The following is an 18,166-nucleotide window of genomic DNA, read 5'->3' as shown; positions in this document are numbered from 1 at the left end:
GTGCAGAACACAGCGGTCGCAAGTCTCACTACAAATTGCTCAGAATTGGCTAGTACATGCACTGCAGAAAGTATAGCCACCAGCAGATCAACCAGAAATCAAATATATAGAACGCTACTGTACGCGTAAGTAAGCTCTTTGTATTCTCCTATGGCTATTTTCTAGCCAAGTATCAAAGCACACTACTATGCCAGATGAGATGACACTGAGTTAGTGCCTAATTGAAATCCAACCCCTACTAAATTTTCCCACTTCGGTCTTTGCTATGGATATGTGCGTCACTAAGCGCAGAACACAGCGGTCGCAAGTCTCACTACAAATTGCTCAGAATTGGCTAGTACATGCATTGCAGAAAGTACAGCCACCAGCAGATCAACCAGAAATCAAATATATAGAACGCTACTGTACGCGTAAGTAAGCTCTTTGTATTCTCCTATGGCTATTTTCTAGCCAAGTATCAAAGCACACTACTATGCCAGATGAGATGACACTGAGTTAGTGCCTAATTGAAATCCAACCCCTACTAAATTTTCCCACTTCGGTCTTTGCTATGGATATGTGCGTCACTAAGCGCAGAACACAGCGGTCGCAAGTCTCACTACAAATTGCTCAGAATTGGCTAGTACATGCACTGCAGAAAGTACAGCCACCAGCAGATCAACCAGAAATCAAATATATAGAACGCTACTGTACGCGTAAGTAAGCTCTTTGTATTCTCCTATGGCTATTTTCTAGCCAAGTATCAAAGCACACTACTATGCCAGATGAGATGACACTGAGTTAGTGCCTAATTGAAATCCAACCCCTACTAAATTTTCCCACTTCGGTCTTTGCTATGGATATGTGCGTCACTAAGCGCAGAACACAGCGGTCGCAAGTCTCACTACAAATTGCTCAGAATTGGCTAGTACATGCACTGCAGAAAGTACAGCCACCAGCAGATCAACCAGAAATCAAATATATAGAACGCTACTGTACGCGTAAGTAAGCTCTTTGTATTCTCCTATGGCTATTTTCTAGCCAAGTATCAAAGCACACTACTATGCCAGATGAGATGACACTGAGTTAGTGCCTAATTGAAATCCAACCCCTACTAAATTTTCCCACTTCGGTCTTTGCTATGGATATGTGCGTCACTAAGCGCAGAACACAGCGGTCGCAAGTCTCACTACAAATTGCTCAGAATTGGCTAGTACATGCACTGCAGAAAGTACAGCCACCAGCAGATCAACCAGAAATCAAATATATAGAACGCTACTGTACGCGTAAGTAAGCTCTTTGTATTCTCCTATGGCTATTTTCTAGCCAAGTATCAAAGCACACTACTATGCCAGATGAGATGACACTGAGTTAGTGCCTAATTGAAATCCAACCCCTACTAAATTTTCCCACTTCGGTCTTTGCTATGGATATGTGCGTCACTAAGCGCAGAACACAGCGGTCGCAAGTCTCACTACAAATTGCTCAGAATTGGCTAGTACGTGCACTGCAGAAAGTACAGCCACCAGCAGATCAACCAGAAATCAAATATATAGAACGCTACTGTACGCGTAAGTAAGCTCTTTGTATTCTCCTATGGCTATTTTCTAGCCAAGTATCAAAGCACACTACTATGCCAGATGAGATGACACTGAGTTAGTGCCTAATTGAAATCCAACCCCTACTGAATTTTCCCACTTCGGTCTTTGCTATGGATATGTGTGCCACTAAGAGCTAAACACAACGGTAGCAAGTCCCCCTGCTAATTCCTCACAAAATGGTACTAGATGCAAATTAAAATAAAAAAAGTAGAACGTTATTGTAGCCCTAAGAAGGGCTGTTGGGTTCTTTGAGAATCACTCCTGCCTAACAGTAAGCTAATAGAACACCCTAACGCTTTCCCTGACCAGCAGCAGCTCTCTCCCTAGCGGCATCCAGACACAGAATGATCCGAGCAGCGCGGGCAGCGGCTAGTCTATCCCAGGGTCACCTGATCTGGCCAGCCAACCACTGCTATCGACGTGTAAGGGTACCACGTCATGCTGGGTGGAGTGCAGAGTCTCCTGGCTTGTGATTGGCTCTGTTTCTGGCCGCCAAAAAGCAAAACGGCGGGAGCTGCCATTTTCTCGAGCGGGCGAAGTATTCGTCCGAGCAACGAGCAGTTTCGAGTACCCTAATGCTCGACCGAGCATCAAGCTCGGACGAGCATGTTCGCTCATCTCTAATCACGTCCCAAACTGTGAGAAAGAAGAAAATGGTGGAAGAGAATCCTGCTATAGCCACCACGAGTGTGACAGCGAGAAAATACGTATTGGGAGGGGATGAGGGTACACATAACACATCGGCTTCTACAGATCTTCAGACTTAAAGGGCTGGTGTCTCCTGTAGGATGAGAAGACCTGCAACTTTCTCTACAACTTATTATTTTCATTTCTCTCTATTCCAAACACCTCAGCTTCCTAACCTTCATAACCTATTCCTCCTCCTCCTACATGAGCCATTGGAAGATAGGGATATGCAACAATGCAAAAGACAATGGTGCAAAATAAAGCTTCTAACCCATGGTAATACACTGGCTTACTTACATTTAATATTGATTTATCAGAATTAATTATATATTTATAACAAACCGAATTGCGGCATAATGTCAATTGATTTTATTTTTAAAAATTACTTTACTTTAGCACAACTCTAATATTTGTTTTTCACAAATCAATATATCTTGGGATGTAGAACAACTTGGCCTATTATCTTGTTTACCTGTGCAGAAGTTTCTTTCATGTCCTCCTCAGTTTAGCCTGGCTCTGCACTAGCTGTATTTCCTGGCTGTGCTGATTTCTCCTCTGAGTTGTTTAGGGATACAGTTTCACAAAGAGGAGGGGCTGCTGCTCCCTGCTCACACAGGAGAGAGGAGGGGGAGTTCATGTGACATTGCTCTCTATGTGTAACTGAGCGTTCATCACTGGGGATGCACATGTCTTCTTCTCATAATGTTGAGGTAAAAGAGCTCTATTCTCCAGTATGAATCCATCCATTCCAGTGTGTGATTCTGAAGAACTTTATTTATCACACAGCATGAGGTGCAGAAAGAAACAGGCTCTTTGGAGCCCCCTTCTCCACCTTCTGCTCTTCTGGCACTTTCTGCACATCACAGAAGCTATTAAACCTAAAAGCCTACACAGCACGGACTGAACACTTCATGTAACTGTTTCACAGCTGGTTTCTACTACTTTCTACATTCTGCATGTGATAAAAGCTGTTAGACAAGTCACCATGCAGATCCTGTATGTACACTGTGCAGTAGGATCTTACTTGTAGGAATCTCATTAGATTTACTGATGTGGGAAGCCTAAATTTGACTCTGGGAAGAAAAGGGCCAACAGAATATGGGCATCATTGTGTTTATTTTAAAAGAGGGGATAACTTATTTGCATACAGTAGGATACATCCTTGAGCTTTGTTGTAATGATACATTGGGTATTCTCCTGACATATACTCCAATAGATGAAAGAAACTTAATGTGAATATAGCCTAAAAGTCAACTTATAAGCTATTAATACAGTTTTCACTACGGGTATAAACTACATGAGAGATAAAAACTGATTCATATTAAACCAGCTTTCTTGCTGTAGATGGGATTGTTCACCCCTGGACCATGTGAGCTCTTATGGCCCAATAACCATTGAGATTTACTAATATAATGTAACAGTTGTAACACCTGAAGATGTAATATACATTTATGTAATATATATTTATGTCCTGTAGTAGTCTACAGGACAGAGGTTAAAAGACATTGGTGCACTGGTTAACTCTTTCAGCTCCAGATCCTGGTTGTTATGCTTTCAATGTTCTATGGGTTTGAATAGCTCTTCCAAATAATTCTGTTTCCATGGTGATTTCAGATCTACAGTCAGGCTGGTGGATTCAGTTTCATTTAATGTCCATGAGACGTCATCTCTATTCTGAGCTAACTGAAGATATTAAGCCATCAGTTACGCCCTCTCTAAGAATCCCTCCCCCATCATTTCAAACTATTTACAGAGAGGTTTCTCATAACACATATTTGTAATGGGACATTTAAATCTAAAAGAGTTACATGTTAAAAAACAGTTTTTGCTGGAGGAGCTACAGCTACTTCCATTAGTGGTAGAACGTGGTAATATATCCTAACATGTAAATGTTGAGAGAATGGTTTATAAAATGCGTCTTAACTTAAAGAGAAAAAGGGACATAAATTACAGTATAGAAATTTATAATATCCTACACTATGCCCCTAATCACTCCCGTATTGTGCCTGCATAGTTAAATACACCTTGATTGTCACCCCCACTGTATAATGCCTCCTTAATGGTGTCACAAAGTATAAAGCCCCCGTTCCTGTGACAACCCACCCACTGTAATGCCCCCCATCCTGTGGATCTGCAAATTGCCCCCTTCCTGTATAAGTCTTCCTTTCTTCGCTCCCATTCCCCAACACTGTGTCATGCCCTCATGTGACCCCTCCATTTAAAAAAAACATATGGTGCCCCCTTCTCTTTTAGTTAAGAAGCCCCAAGTAATTATGCTCTCCTTATAGAGGACTCCAACTTGTAAAGATTCTCTTCCTGACATCACAGCCCTAATCCAAACAAATGAACTGATATTACTGAGGTATGAACCCAGGTAAGAAAGTTTAGCAGTAGCAATATAAATTTGCAATGGGAAAATAGGGGGTAGTTACAGACTTGGCTATGAATAAATAGTCATGCTGCTGTTATGTTGACCATACTTATGTGTGTAAATGTAGGTGTTAGATGCCCACTGCTGCTCAAATACATATTTGCAGATCCCTCAGTTGAAAATGTTATTTTACATTAAAATCTAAGATCGCTTTAGACTGCAGGGATTTGTGAACTAAGTCATCGAATGGCTCTTGACTCCCGACATGAAATAGAATTTTAGAAAAATGCATGAAACTTCTGTTTTGGGGTTGTGGGTAGGCCACAGCATTTATTCCAAAGGAGCATGAAAATTATTTATTTTTCTGAAAGGAAACAGCCAGGAACCGCCGAAGAATAAGAAAAATACCTGCAATAAAATGTTAACCTGAGGGCAGGGTCGGAGGGAGACTTCAAGCCTCTCTGATCCTGAGGGCAGAAGGAAAGAGACGTGTCCTCTCAAATTTATATTAACAGGGCAGCCCCCTTAGCTACAAAGGGCCCACCCCTTAGTGGCCACCCAGTGGAGAGAAGGGGCAAATTGCATGCCAGCATTATTAGAAAATAACCTTAATCCCCTGCATTCCCCAGCCCCTTCTCTAGGCAGGGTTGTAACTTGAGGGGGTGCAGAGGGTGCGGTCGCAACCGGGGCCAAGAGGATTAGGGGCCCATAAGGTGTCACTTTCCCATATGAGAAGATTAGTACTATACACCATACATTATAGTCGGGGTCCTGGCACAGACTTGGGGCCCATCTGCTTCAAGTTACGCCACTGTCTCTTGGCATTTTGAGGCCAAAGAGAAACTATAATAGTTGACATATTTCATGTTAAGAGGATGTTTTTCTCACTTTTCCTGGTGACTAACATCAGAAATTCAGAAAGTGTTAACAGCCTATGTCTGCTGCAGAAACCTGTGTAAGATCCTGTGACTACAACTCCAGCCACTTCTAGAGGAAGCCCTAAAATCTGAGGACGAGGAATGTGCGCAAGTATCATGGCCGCCTGTCATTCCAGTGATTAATTCTCCCTTCTATACTCCAGCTGTGTCCTGTATCCTCGGTTGCTTCCATAATCAAACTGCACAACAGACGCTCAGTCCTTAATTCAGCAGCATCTTCTTAGCACTGTTCAGCTGCTGATGCGGAGGCCTCGCTGTGTCATTTCGATGCCTCGATGTAACAGATATGACAGATGAGTCAGGGGAGAAAGGACGATACAAACCTTCCATCTGCTGAAACATCGTGGCTATCCCTCCTTACAGAACAAAGCGCTGTCAGCATGGTCCAGGGTCAAAAGGCTGTTAGCAGGTCTGTATGGTATCACGTACAACCTCTTATGCAGGGCTTTATAATCTTGAAATACTGTTATGATAGCTTTTCACACCCAGATCGGGAACAGACCAGTAAAGGCTGAGAATAGCGGTATCATAGCATCTATGCGGGTGTCATTATTTAAAGAAAATCTACCATCAAAATAATCCAAGGTCACTTTCTCAGAAATCCAGGCACCATAACTGTGGTAATCATTTTATATTTGTTATCCATGGCATCCTACCTTCTAAAATCAACTTTTAAAATTATTCTAACAGCCTGCAGATCAACAAGCTGTTACAATAAGTAGAACATGTCTCACCCAACCCCCTGCTCTTCTCCCTAATCTCTCTGCCGGTGTGATGTAGCAGAAGCAGGAAGTTCAAGGGGAGGGGAGACCTGCTCTTCTCATTGTAACAGCCTTTGAAGTTACAGCATCAACACGCCCCTCAGGCTCTTTAGCCTGGATCTATTAGTAAGTGTCCCTGGTTTATAATGCTTGACTTTTATGGTAGACTTCCTTTAAAGGGCCGTTACAATGAGGTTTTATCATTGTACAATAAAAGCAATTGTTTAACATATTTTGTTTCTTAATTTCTCATTAACTCAGCCTCAGCTTGCAGCATTTACAATTCTTAGATTCCTTCCTCCGTTCAACTTGACTTGTCATAATCTCCTCTTCCTTTAATATGTCCCTCATATTTCACAGCTGAACAGCCTCATTTTCCACCTTCATACTTGTTATCATCCCATTTCTTCTCACAATGTCACTTTGTTATTTTCATTATTTCTTCTTGCTAGAAACAAGAGGAAATCTGTGTCCTTGTAGTGTCCTAGTACAGAGAATTTGGGTGTAATAATAATGGCGTCTGATTTTAATTGTCTGCTGCAGTAGAACATCCTCATCTGGTGTCAGGATGAGGAGCCTCTTATACGCGGTTGTCACGTCCTCACACTTCATTTTCATTTATTTGACTGTAATCAAATCCAATTCCTATGTTTAGAGAAAGAAAGTTCTCAGTGAAGAAGTGACCCTTCTATTCTTATACCAGGAAACATCATTAAAATCCTAGTTATCATCATGGCAAGGGAACAACTTGTAACATATTGATATGTAATGGAATTAAAGGGGTAAGATGCACAATCACAAGCCTATAGTTTATGTCAGTTTAAGGCCCATTCCACACTTGGGAGTGTGATGCAATGAACTCGCATCACACTTGCAACGTATGCAACGATCCTAGCGCTGCAAACCGGGACTGAACTCAGCATGTCAGTTCAGTTCCGGTTTGCAGCTTTCAGGCCGGAGATCCTGGCAGCATACGTTGCGAGCATCACACTCGCAAGTGTGGAACGGGCCTAACGTTGCATTTAGGCAGCTGTGTGCTTGCAGGGCCCTAATCCCGGGTGAGCACAGGGCCGGAGGAAGATAGGGGTGGGCTGAGCGCTCTTTACCCCTCCTCCCTACATAGGCAGAGGAGTGGCTGCCCGGCTTGGCCAAGGTACGACGAGACACCACATGCTCACAATTCTGGCCATATGAATGAGCCATAAAGGTAATCTTTCGGCAGTTGTGACCATACAAGGCTATAGATAGTGTTAGGAAGCAACCCTGTAGTGGAGTTGTGTTACTATATCTTTGTCTGCGTTGTTAGTCATGACATGACTGTGAAAAGTGCAGATATAATCCAGTTTTGCAGCATTTGCAAGGGCTCTGGGCGGGTCTTACATCCTGAAGAGCTTTCTCATCCCTGCAATGTGCCGCTCCTCAGCCCCTCTGCTATGCTATGAATAGGAGCTGTATCAGGAATTTGGTTGGATACTTACAACAGCCATTCAAAGGGGAGGGGCTGTGGAAAACCCACCCAGAGCCCTTGCAGGAGCTGTAAACCTGGATTAAGAGTTCACAGTTTTGCTGCTACTTACCATGCACACAAATGTATGGTTCCACAGTTCTCCAGGGTCTATACCTAGTACTTTCTGTAGTTTATTATGGTCAATGCTGATATCTGATTCCCTTTAAAGGACATCTACCACCAGGATCAAGGATTGTAAACCAAGCACACTAACATACTATTGTGTGCCCCTTATTATGGAGGAGAAATCAATGGCATCCATTCGGCTAACTATAAACCCATATACTCCCAACTAAGGTAGAGGACAAACAGACAAAAGGCATGTACCCAAATATCTCAAACATGATGCCAATTCTGAGAATGCAGAGAATACACCGTCGCAAGTTTAAACAACTGTTAGTTTTATTACTTTGTTAAATATTGCTGCATCCATAGCCATGCCCATATCCTAAAAGCCACACTCCTCTCCAATAAGTCATGCTTCTAGGTACAGAAGGCAAAGTTTTCCTAGTGTACTTGAATGATACGTTTAGAGCAATTACAGCCACAATTCATTTTCAGAATTCTCCCAATATTTACTGTGAAGGAGTGACATGCATTGTAAGCACTCGGCCACCATCTCCAATCTTTTACATTTCATTCTCAGCTCCGACAGCACAAAAAATACAAGTTATCCAATTAAGGAAAAAGTAACATAGCCCAGCGTCTGCATAATGCCTGATGATCACAGCTCCCAGCATTCCCGGCTTGTGCCAGTGGCCAGAAGTTTTCTCTGGCACAGCTGAGAGATACGCAGCGTCCAACCAAAATATTCTGCGGCCTTTATAGTGTCATAGCTGGTGTCAAGCAGAGATTTCAGATCAATATTAATGTCCTGGATTTAGGAGATTTGCTAATATGCAGTCAGGTTTGTTCCATTTTCTGTTCTTTTTGTCTCTTTAATCCAGCTCGGTGTAGCGTAGCCTGCATAAAGCAGAATGGGAGTAGAAATGATGAGGATGGGTTTAGAGATGATGAAGATGGAATGAATACTAATATTGGAGTAAAGATGGCTCCACTGCTTTTAGCTGAAGATGAATCTAAGCTTTAGAAACGGAGATCCATCTTTCTTAGCTTCTCAAAAGTCAAACAGAGCTCCTAATCCACTGCTTCACTGCACACAGCAATATATAATAATTCAGTCTGTCTGCAGCTACCACAAGGGGGAGTTTAGTTAGTTAATGAGGACCTTTAACCACCTCCTACAGCCAATGTTCCACTGGGGGCCTAGGGCCTTCCTTCTGCTACACGGAAATAATACATCTTCATTTTTAGGCTGCGCTCACACTATGCATTTGCATTGCATTTTGGAATGCATTGCAAACACATTGGGCAAAACGCTCTAGACACATTTTTACTCTTGCAATATTTCGTTTGTATATGTTCCCCATAATCTGTAAAGCGTTACGGAATTTGATGGCGCTATATAAATAAATATTATTATTCTATACGACCTAGAATCATGCTTTTTCTGTCATATTAAAGATAAGAATCTTATCTCTCAGATCATATCAGGCTTATCGCTGGCAGAACTGGAGCCAAGGGCAGCTAAAAACATAGTTGTACACGCCAGCTGCAGAGAAATATTCAGTTCCCGCCTATTTTGTAACTGATGGTATGTGCAGTTCTGTAGCTTACAGAAACACAAGCCATGCCATTAGAAACATGAGATCCTTATTTTTCATATGACACTAGAAGCATGTTTCTAGGTACCAAACATAGGGGTGTCTGAATTGATCCTACCCCTTGCAACCACTAAACTTTCCTCATCTCATGTGAAAATGAGGTGGGGAGAGTCATATTTGCCTGAATTTGGGGGGGAGGGGATTTTTCATAGGTAAACAGGTAGTAAAAGAGGGAATTCTAGAAAGGACATTTCATACACTATCTGAGGGAGCTACTATTTTAGTGGGGTAAAACCTGGTGAAATGTTCCCTTTTGGCTCCAACATTAGACAGGACCTCCTATTAAAACAATCTTTTATTGCTTAGTTATTAGGTTTAATACCTAATACCTCATATTGTTTCCCACTCACATTATAAGCCCCCCTAATTTCCCACTTATGTTTTGGCCCACCTATCTCCTCCTCACATGTTGTGTTCCCCCTCATATTGTGGCCCCCATCATTATGTTGTGGTCTCTAATCTCCTCTGTATATTGTTGCCACCATAAACATCCTTCATGCCTCTCATCTTCACATCATATTGTGGCCCCATTATCTGCCATTCATATTGTGGCCTCTCATGGCTCTCTCAAATTGTGGTTCCTCTCATTCTCTCCTCTCATCGAGGCCTCCCTCTTCTCCCCAATATTGTGGTCCTCCTCATTTTGTAGCCCCCCCCCATCACTCCATCATCTTGTAGGGTCCAATTAATCTCCCCTTCTCATCTCCCCCTCATCTTGTGGCCCCCCTCTCATTGTGTCCTAATTTTATCTCCCCCTTTAATTGTGGCTCCTCTTTTCCACTCATATTATGGGCCCCCTCTCAGCTCCCCCTCAGATTGTGGCCACCTTATCCTGCCTCATATATTGGGTCATCTCATCTCCCCCCACATATTGTGAGCCCCATCTCATTGTGGCCCCCTAATTTCTCTCTCATATTGTGGCCGCCTATCCCTCTCCTTTCCATGTTGCTGTGTAATTCAAATAAAAAACACTATATACTCAGTCCTCTCACCTGTGCTACATGCAGTGTGATGCCGTCAGGATCGATGACATCATCACATGGCACCTGTCTGCTTTGATGCACACAGCAGAAGCAAAGGCGCAGTGATGATGTGGGAAAGCTGACAGCTCTCTCCATCATCATTTTATTCAACCAGATTAAGTTGAAGCCCTGGCAGAATGAGTAAGCATTGGCTTTGGGGCCAGCTCAATCAGGGACAGAGTCAGCAGGTGTCGGTACCCTAGTGGGCCAGTCCAACCCTGCCTCCAAATCCTACTAAACACAGGGATGCAGATTTACTTATTTGGTCCTGTTGCAATCCTGCAGTGCGTTGTCCAACGGGGATTCGGGTCTGCCATGATTCACTAAGATCGTGCGCCCGAGTTTCTGCATCCATCGCTTCTGCACCGAGGTCCACCGGGGTTCACCTTCTTCTTTCCGGTGCTTGTAAGTGCGTCTTGTGACACATTTCTAAATGTTAAATCCCACACGTTGTCGGAATCCATCGGGTTGTCCGAAGGCCGCTCCCCGATTTCTGTCGCTTGCCAGCTGGCGCCGAAGTACTAAAATCCCAGGGCAATTCGGTGCAAAACGGAAATTGGCGCAAAACCCAACGAAAATGCGCTCCACGGACCCTTAGTAAATGAGCTCCAGTATATTGCAAAAAAAATTCCAGCTCAGCAGTATTTTGGGGGCATTTTTTTTTTGCATCGTGCGCTGTAGATGCCTCCTTGGACAGGAGTAAGAAATGCAACAAAATAGCAAATTGATCCAGCACCAAAATACTATATATTGAAAAAGACTTTATATATTTATCAGACTCTATTTGAAAGTATTAATCGTTCTATAAAACACATTAGCACAGGTACAGGGTACAAGTAACATAATTTCCATTTCCAGCACCACTGCCCTCTTAATCATCTGATGTTCACCATAATACATCCTAAAAACAGTCCCCTCTAGTCTTGGTTTGCTCATACACCTGATAATCAGGCTGTGCTTAAAGACTGGAGCAAACTGCACACTGTCCTAACTAAAAACATTGTATACAAAACCCATATTGATGGTAGTCACGATCATGGCAAATATAAATTATGTAAGATCCCATAAGCAGAGGTAAATCAATATATGCTTGAAATACAATTGCACAAAGACAAACCCAGAAGAGGCGTGTATAACTTTAAGCTGGAATTCACATCCTTAATTCACATTGTAATTCCATGAATTGTAAATCCTATGTCTTAGTCCACATTATAATTCCATGGAGTATCCATCTTATGACTTAACTCCTATAGGATTCCATGGAATATCACTTTTTATAGGTTAGTTCACATTGGAATTCTATGGAGTGTACAATGCAAGAATGTATTGATTTACCTCTGCATCTTTACTCTCTGTTTCTTATTGGATCTTATATAATTAATATTTGTCATGATCGTAACTACCAACAATATTAGTTTTATATAGAATGTCTTTAGTTAGGACAGTGTCTTTCCGCACATCCTAATTGTCAGGTGCACGCGGGACGGCAAACAGGGACGGTTCTAGACAAAGTGGGGCCCTGGGGAAAACTAAAAGTGGGGCCCCAAAATAAAACTATTTTATGACCAGTCACAGTCTGTAAGAGGCTCCCTTTAGTAAGGTAATATAAACTGTAATATGGGAGAATTCTACAGGGGATAGATACATGATAGGGAGATTGATGGGCAGGACGGTGGCTCAGTGGTTAGTACTACAGCCTTGCAGCGTTGGTCAACATCTGCAAAGAGTTTGTATGTTCTCTCTGTGTTTGTGTGGGTTTCCTCTGTATCCTCCGATTTCCTCCCACACTCCAAAAACTTACTGGTAGTTTCAATAGATTGTGAGCCCCATTGGGGACCGATCTGGCAGCTATCTGTGCACTGCTGCGTAATCTGTGTGCGCTATATAAATAAAGGAATAATTAATTATAATTATTATGATAGAAGATAAATATAAAAGATGATAGAGATGTCTAGATGCAGAACTATAAAGTAGATAATATATACAGTAGATATGAGAGATAAATACAGTAGAAGAGAAATAGAAGATTGATTAAAAATAGAGAAAAGCAAGATATATAAATGGTCAGATTATATGAGATAGATAACTAGATACCCCATATGTGTATATTCACCAAAATATGCAGCAAAGTGAATATTTCCTGTGAGGTGCAGCAGCTCCTCTGTCCAGCAATTTCTCCCTGTAGCAGCCGGCTCAGAATGTGCAATTGGGTAGATTCTGAGATCTGTATCTCTGGCTCTGTGACATATAGACCCTCACTTTTTTTTCCTATGAAGAAGAGAGTCTTCTCTTTTATATGAAACTAAATTTGTGTTTCTAAGTATCTGGAAAACTGAGATATTAACTGTTAAACTGCCATTGGGAGTGATTTTTATATATAAATAAATCGCACCTAATATTCTTAATTTAAACCTGAATATATCTGGATCCATGGCACCTTGAAACACAAATGCAACCTAGTAGCTAAAATCTGCCCTTCAAGATCCAGTAGATGCTTCTGAGATTTCTGTCTCTCTCAGCTGTATGTACTGACTGTAGTCCCGTCCCCTGCACGGAGCTCAGAGACAACGACTGATTATATCCTGTCAGCAGATAGAGAGGCTGAAAACAACAAGCTACAAGTAGATACGTGATCCAGGGGAATGGGGGAGCCTGGCACATATCTGTGAGATGTAGCAGAGCTCACAGTGCAACAGTTTAAAAGTCTGCAGCCCCTGTCTGTCAGCTTCTGTGTAATATCATGCATCTCTGATATGTCTCATCTCTCTATGTATCAGTGTGTTAGTACAATGTCAGAAGCCAGATGAAAGTGTTTATACACCTGTACCCTGATAATATAAACACATTGTCACCCCACAGAACTATGATGGGTGATAATGTGCCTGCTTACAGAGGCCCCGTCCACACTCTGCACTTTTATCACTTAGAGAGTGATTGGAGCTATAACAACAAAACCACTGCGTAAAATTGTAAAGTAAGGGGTTAAAATGATCTTAAAGTAAACCTACCACTTGAAGTGGTAGGTGTAAGATGGAAATATCGAGCACCAGTTCAGGGTGAGCTGGTGCTTACTTTCATTAGTGTCCTAAACTAAAACACTTTTTAAACTTTATAGCCGAAGCTGCTTCGGCGCACCATGCGCGCGCCTACATAGGAAATGCCGGGGAGCTGCGCGCACGGTCACGCGCATGGTGCGCTGAAGCAGCTTTGGCTATAAAGTTTAAAAAGTGTTTAAACCGCGATACAGCAGTTTAGGACACTAATGAAAGTAAGCTCCGGCACCAGCTCACCCTGAGCTGGTGCTTGGTATATGCATCTTACACCTACCACGTCAAGTGGTAGGTTTCCTTTAACATCACTAGGAGATTGAAATTTGAGAGTCTTCTTTTGTGGGAAAAGCCCTTTAAGGGGTTGATAATAATACTAAATCCATATTTACATATACTGCAGTGCTGTACAGAAACATGGGGTACATATACAGACAAAATAACATAGCCAGATGAAAGAATAGGCATGAGGAGCTTACAACCTGATACAGAATTAATTTTCATGGAAATATGAAACAATGGGTCCAAATCTACAAATAATAATACCAAAGTATTATTCTGCTCATATACAGTAGTAACAAAGTGTTAAAGGCGACTATCAGTAGCATTGTTATTCCGTCCACGTCTGGTAGGTCATGTCTTGTAGCTTCTGGTGATATCATGCCACATTCAATGTCCGCCTCAATAAACTGTACACTTTAACTGACCAAGACCCCCTCCAAGAAACAGAGCTGATTCCTCATGGGGATGAATAAACAGGAAATATTTTGACATTCTTCAAATCTTCAGATTTCCCCGTCTTCATTTCCATCAGTGAAAGCTTTGTGTTCCCTGCGATTTCATGAATTGATACACCAAGGCTGCCAATAAACCATATCAAACAGTACAGGAACAATATTAAATCTGTCACCGCAGACATCACGTCCAGATGATGAGAATGGGATATACTGATAATATGCAGCTGGTGAGAATGGGGGCTAGAGGGCGCTGCAATGCACACAAGTCTGGAAAGAGAGACAAATAGGTTCCATTAAACCTACATTATTATATTGTCATTGGCCTGTATGTCATGAAGACAGTACTCAACACTGCTATTGGGCACGCCATACAGTGCTTTGGGGGACTCTAGCATGGCGTGGAGCATAGGCAAAGCTTACATTGTATATCATGATAGGCTATTGTGTGCCTTACTCAGACATAGCAGCCACCTGGGCTGTGAAACTACAGCTGGGGCAGAGTGGGTATCATAGCCTCATGTATAAGAACACACTGGAATATTAGTCATGCTACAACCAGTTTTTCTACAAACTGTGCGGGAAATACTACTCTCAGCATATCCAGATAGAATGAACAGAACAAAGAGCTTTAAAGAGGACCTGTCGCCTGTAAAAACGCCACTAGGAGCTGCTTTCTAAAATAGGTGTTACACTGCTAGAGTTATCAGAAACCTCCGATAACAATATCAGACACTGCCGTGATGTACAATAGCTTACGGCGCAGTGCAGCGTATTCATGAGGGGGTGGGATTAGGGGCCGGGGAAGAGGCACCGCCTCGGACCGCCCCCTCATGAATACGCCAGACCGCTTACAGTGTACAGCACGGCAATGTCTGCTAGTGTTATTGGAGGTGTAACACTGCTGCATCTGTTGTAGAACCAGCGCCGTTTTTATTGCCGTTAGAGACGTTTTTATAGGTAACAGGACCTTTTTAAATAAACTTAAATGACAAAATAGAAACTTTGTCTCCATCATTAGTTATCAAAGTATGTGATGTGGACGGCTTGGCAGCGGGGGAGCAGAGGATGCTTCACAGGAGAATGTTTCATTCCAGGTAACAATCACGGGTCAAGGATGGAGACACTTAAAGTCAGTGGAAGCCATCAATGAAGAGAAGGGCAAGCAGCAATCGAATCCCAGAGTCCTGTTCATCCCGAGCGTTGAAAGCAATTTATCAGTCAATTAACACTGGTTGATGGTAAACGTCGTGCTGAGAGATAAAAAGACACCAGCAGCCGTCGTGCTCCTCCACTATTCCACATTAACTGCTTCTTGCAACTGCTGGAGCCTCCCTACCCAGCACCTGAAAATTATAAGTTAAAGGGGAAATTCCAGGAATCAGCATAATTCATATACAACTGAGTCAGTAAAATATAAGCGTATATGTAATTATTTGTTATTTAAAATTATGCTCTCTCTCGCAGAAAAATGCTGTGACATACACTATAATGAAGAATTAAAATGCTACTGGTCCTTTAACCAGTCCATTAATTTTCTCTGCCCGGAGAAGACACAGGACAGAAGATGGCCACTGGTCACATGTCCACATCACATGATCTGCACCTGCCTGGGCAGGTCATGTGATTATCACTATGTTTGGCTGTAGTGCAAATTTTGGCTTCTTTTTTAGACTATTTGTTGCAAATGTCTCAAATCCACATGGACACAAGCCACGTGAGGTGGTTATATACAGGAGTGGACACAAGCCACGTGAGGGGGTTATATACAGGAGTGGACACTACTGTTAATTTGGGATTTAACATGTTGCATTTTAAATGCATTTGAAACCTATTACAACAGCTGAGGAGAGTGGATTTTCCTAATTATATTACTGTTAATATTTGAATGAACACATAGTAAGCGCAATGCATACACATGCGTTAACGTGGCGTTTATATTGCCTTTTGTAAATGCAAATGTTAACAGTAATGAAATAAGGGAAATCACCTCCCCTCAGCTGTTGTAATTAGTTTCAAAATGCATTAAAAACTGAATTAAACAGCTACGTGTGACCTCACCCTTAGAAGTAACCAATAAAAAAAAAAATAATTCAAAAATTTAAAAATTTTGACAAAAGAGGTTACTGTGCAAAATGTTAAACAGTTAAAGCATGTGAAATAATTCCAATTTACATGTTAAAATCAGGTCCATGAAAAAAAACCCTTCCTTTGCACCTGCTCTGGACCAGGTGCAGAATTGCGCCAAAAATGGTGCAAAATTGCTCAAAAACGGCAAAAGTCGCACAGAACATCTGGAAAACAATGATACATGCGCAAAGGTGGCACACTGCACAAAGGTGCAGACAAGGCGTAATTATAAAAGAACAGAGTTAAAAGTCGCTAAAATTTGACAATTTGCCTAGCTGAAACTATGATACATGTGCCCTGATGTCAGTGGTATACTCGCCATGACGACAGACTACATGGCTAATAAGGCTTGTCCTAAAGTAGCTCAGTGATAAATGTAACTGCTTTCTGATGTTGGTTCACAGCATTTACTCAAGATACTTTGAGACTAAGCGAAATGAAATGAAAAAAGTCTATCCAGCTTCCTTCAAAATCTGCATACTATGTAAACACTGTTTACTTTATTACTGAATTTCAATATTTGGTTTTGTTTTCTTTGGACCTTCAAGGGCCGTGTCAAATTCCTCAAAGTGTCCACTACGTTAAATATGGAAATAATCTCTGTAAACAGCCACTCACTGTGCACATACAAGACATTGCTTATCCTGCACTGATCCTGATTAACATCCTGCATTAAACTCCAGAGCTACACCATTTTTAGTAAATGTGGGCCACTATGTACATACATTCCTTGTCCTGAACAGATCTTGGGCTATATCTTGTATTATACTAAAGATATCTGTATACTTATCACATTTCAACAATATAACAAAACATAACAAAAATACATAAAATATATACAATATATACAAACTATATACAATAACTCACCTGCTGGTCCAGCCCCATTCACACTTAGCAAAAACACCTAACAATAACTTAACCCCTTAAGGATGCAGCCTGTTTGCAGGTTAAGGCTCACAACTTTTTTTTTGAAATTTGTGGTAATAACTTTTGAACACTGTTACTTATCAAAGCGATTCTGAGATTGTTTTTTCCCCACATGTTGTACTTCATTTTTGTGGTAAATTTTGGCTGATAAGTTTAGCGTTTATTTACAAAAAAAAGAAAAAAATGATGAATTTTTAGAAAAACTTGCCATTTTCGAAATTCTTAATCACCGCGTTTTCAGGCAGATCGATTTACCACCTAAATAACTTGCAGAATAACATTTCCCATTTGTCTACTTTACATTTTCATAATTTTTGAAATGTTTGGATAATTTATTTTGACGTCACGAGGCCTACAAATCGAATAGCGATTTTCCGTATTTTCGGAATTGACTATTTTGGGAATAAATACTGTTTGAAATCAAATTTTACATATTTAGCAACAAAACCCCCTATATAACCAACCCATTTTCAAATCTGCACCCCTCAAACTATCAGAAACAGCATTTACAAAGATTGTTAACCCCTTGAGATCTTCATAGTAATTGAATCAAAATGGCGGTGAAATTTAGAATGGTCAAATTCTGTCGGTTATATGTTCATCTAGCCCTAAAATTTACACATTTCCAAAAGATAAAAAGAGAAAACTCACCATAAAATTTGTTCTACAATTTCTCCTGAGTGCAGCGACCCCCCACATGTGGACATTACTTGTGTTATGGGGGCACAGCGAGGC

The sequence above is a fragment of the Engystomops pustulosus genome, chromosome 7 (assembly GCF_040894005.1).
Source record: "Engystomops pustulosus chromosome 7, aEngPut4.maternal, whole genome shotgun sequence".
In the NCBI taxonomy this organism is placed as follows: domain Eukaryota; kingdom Metazoa; phylum Chordata; class Amphibia; order Anura; family Leptodactylidae; genus Engystomops; species Engystomops pustulosus.
Note: the sequence above shows the minus strand (reverse complement) of the source record.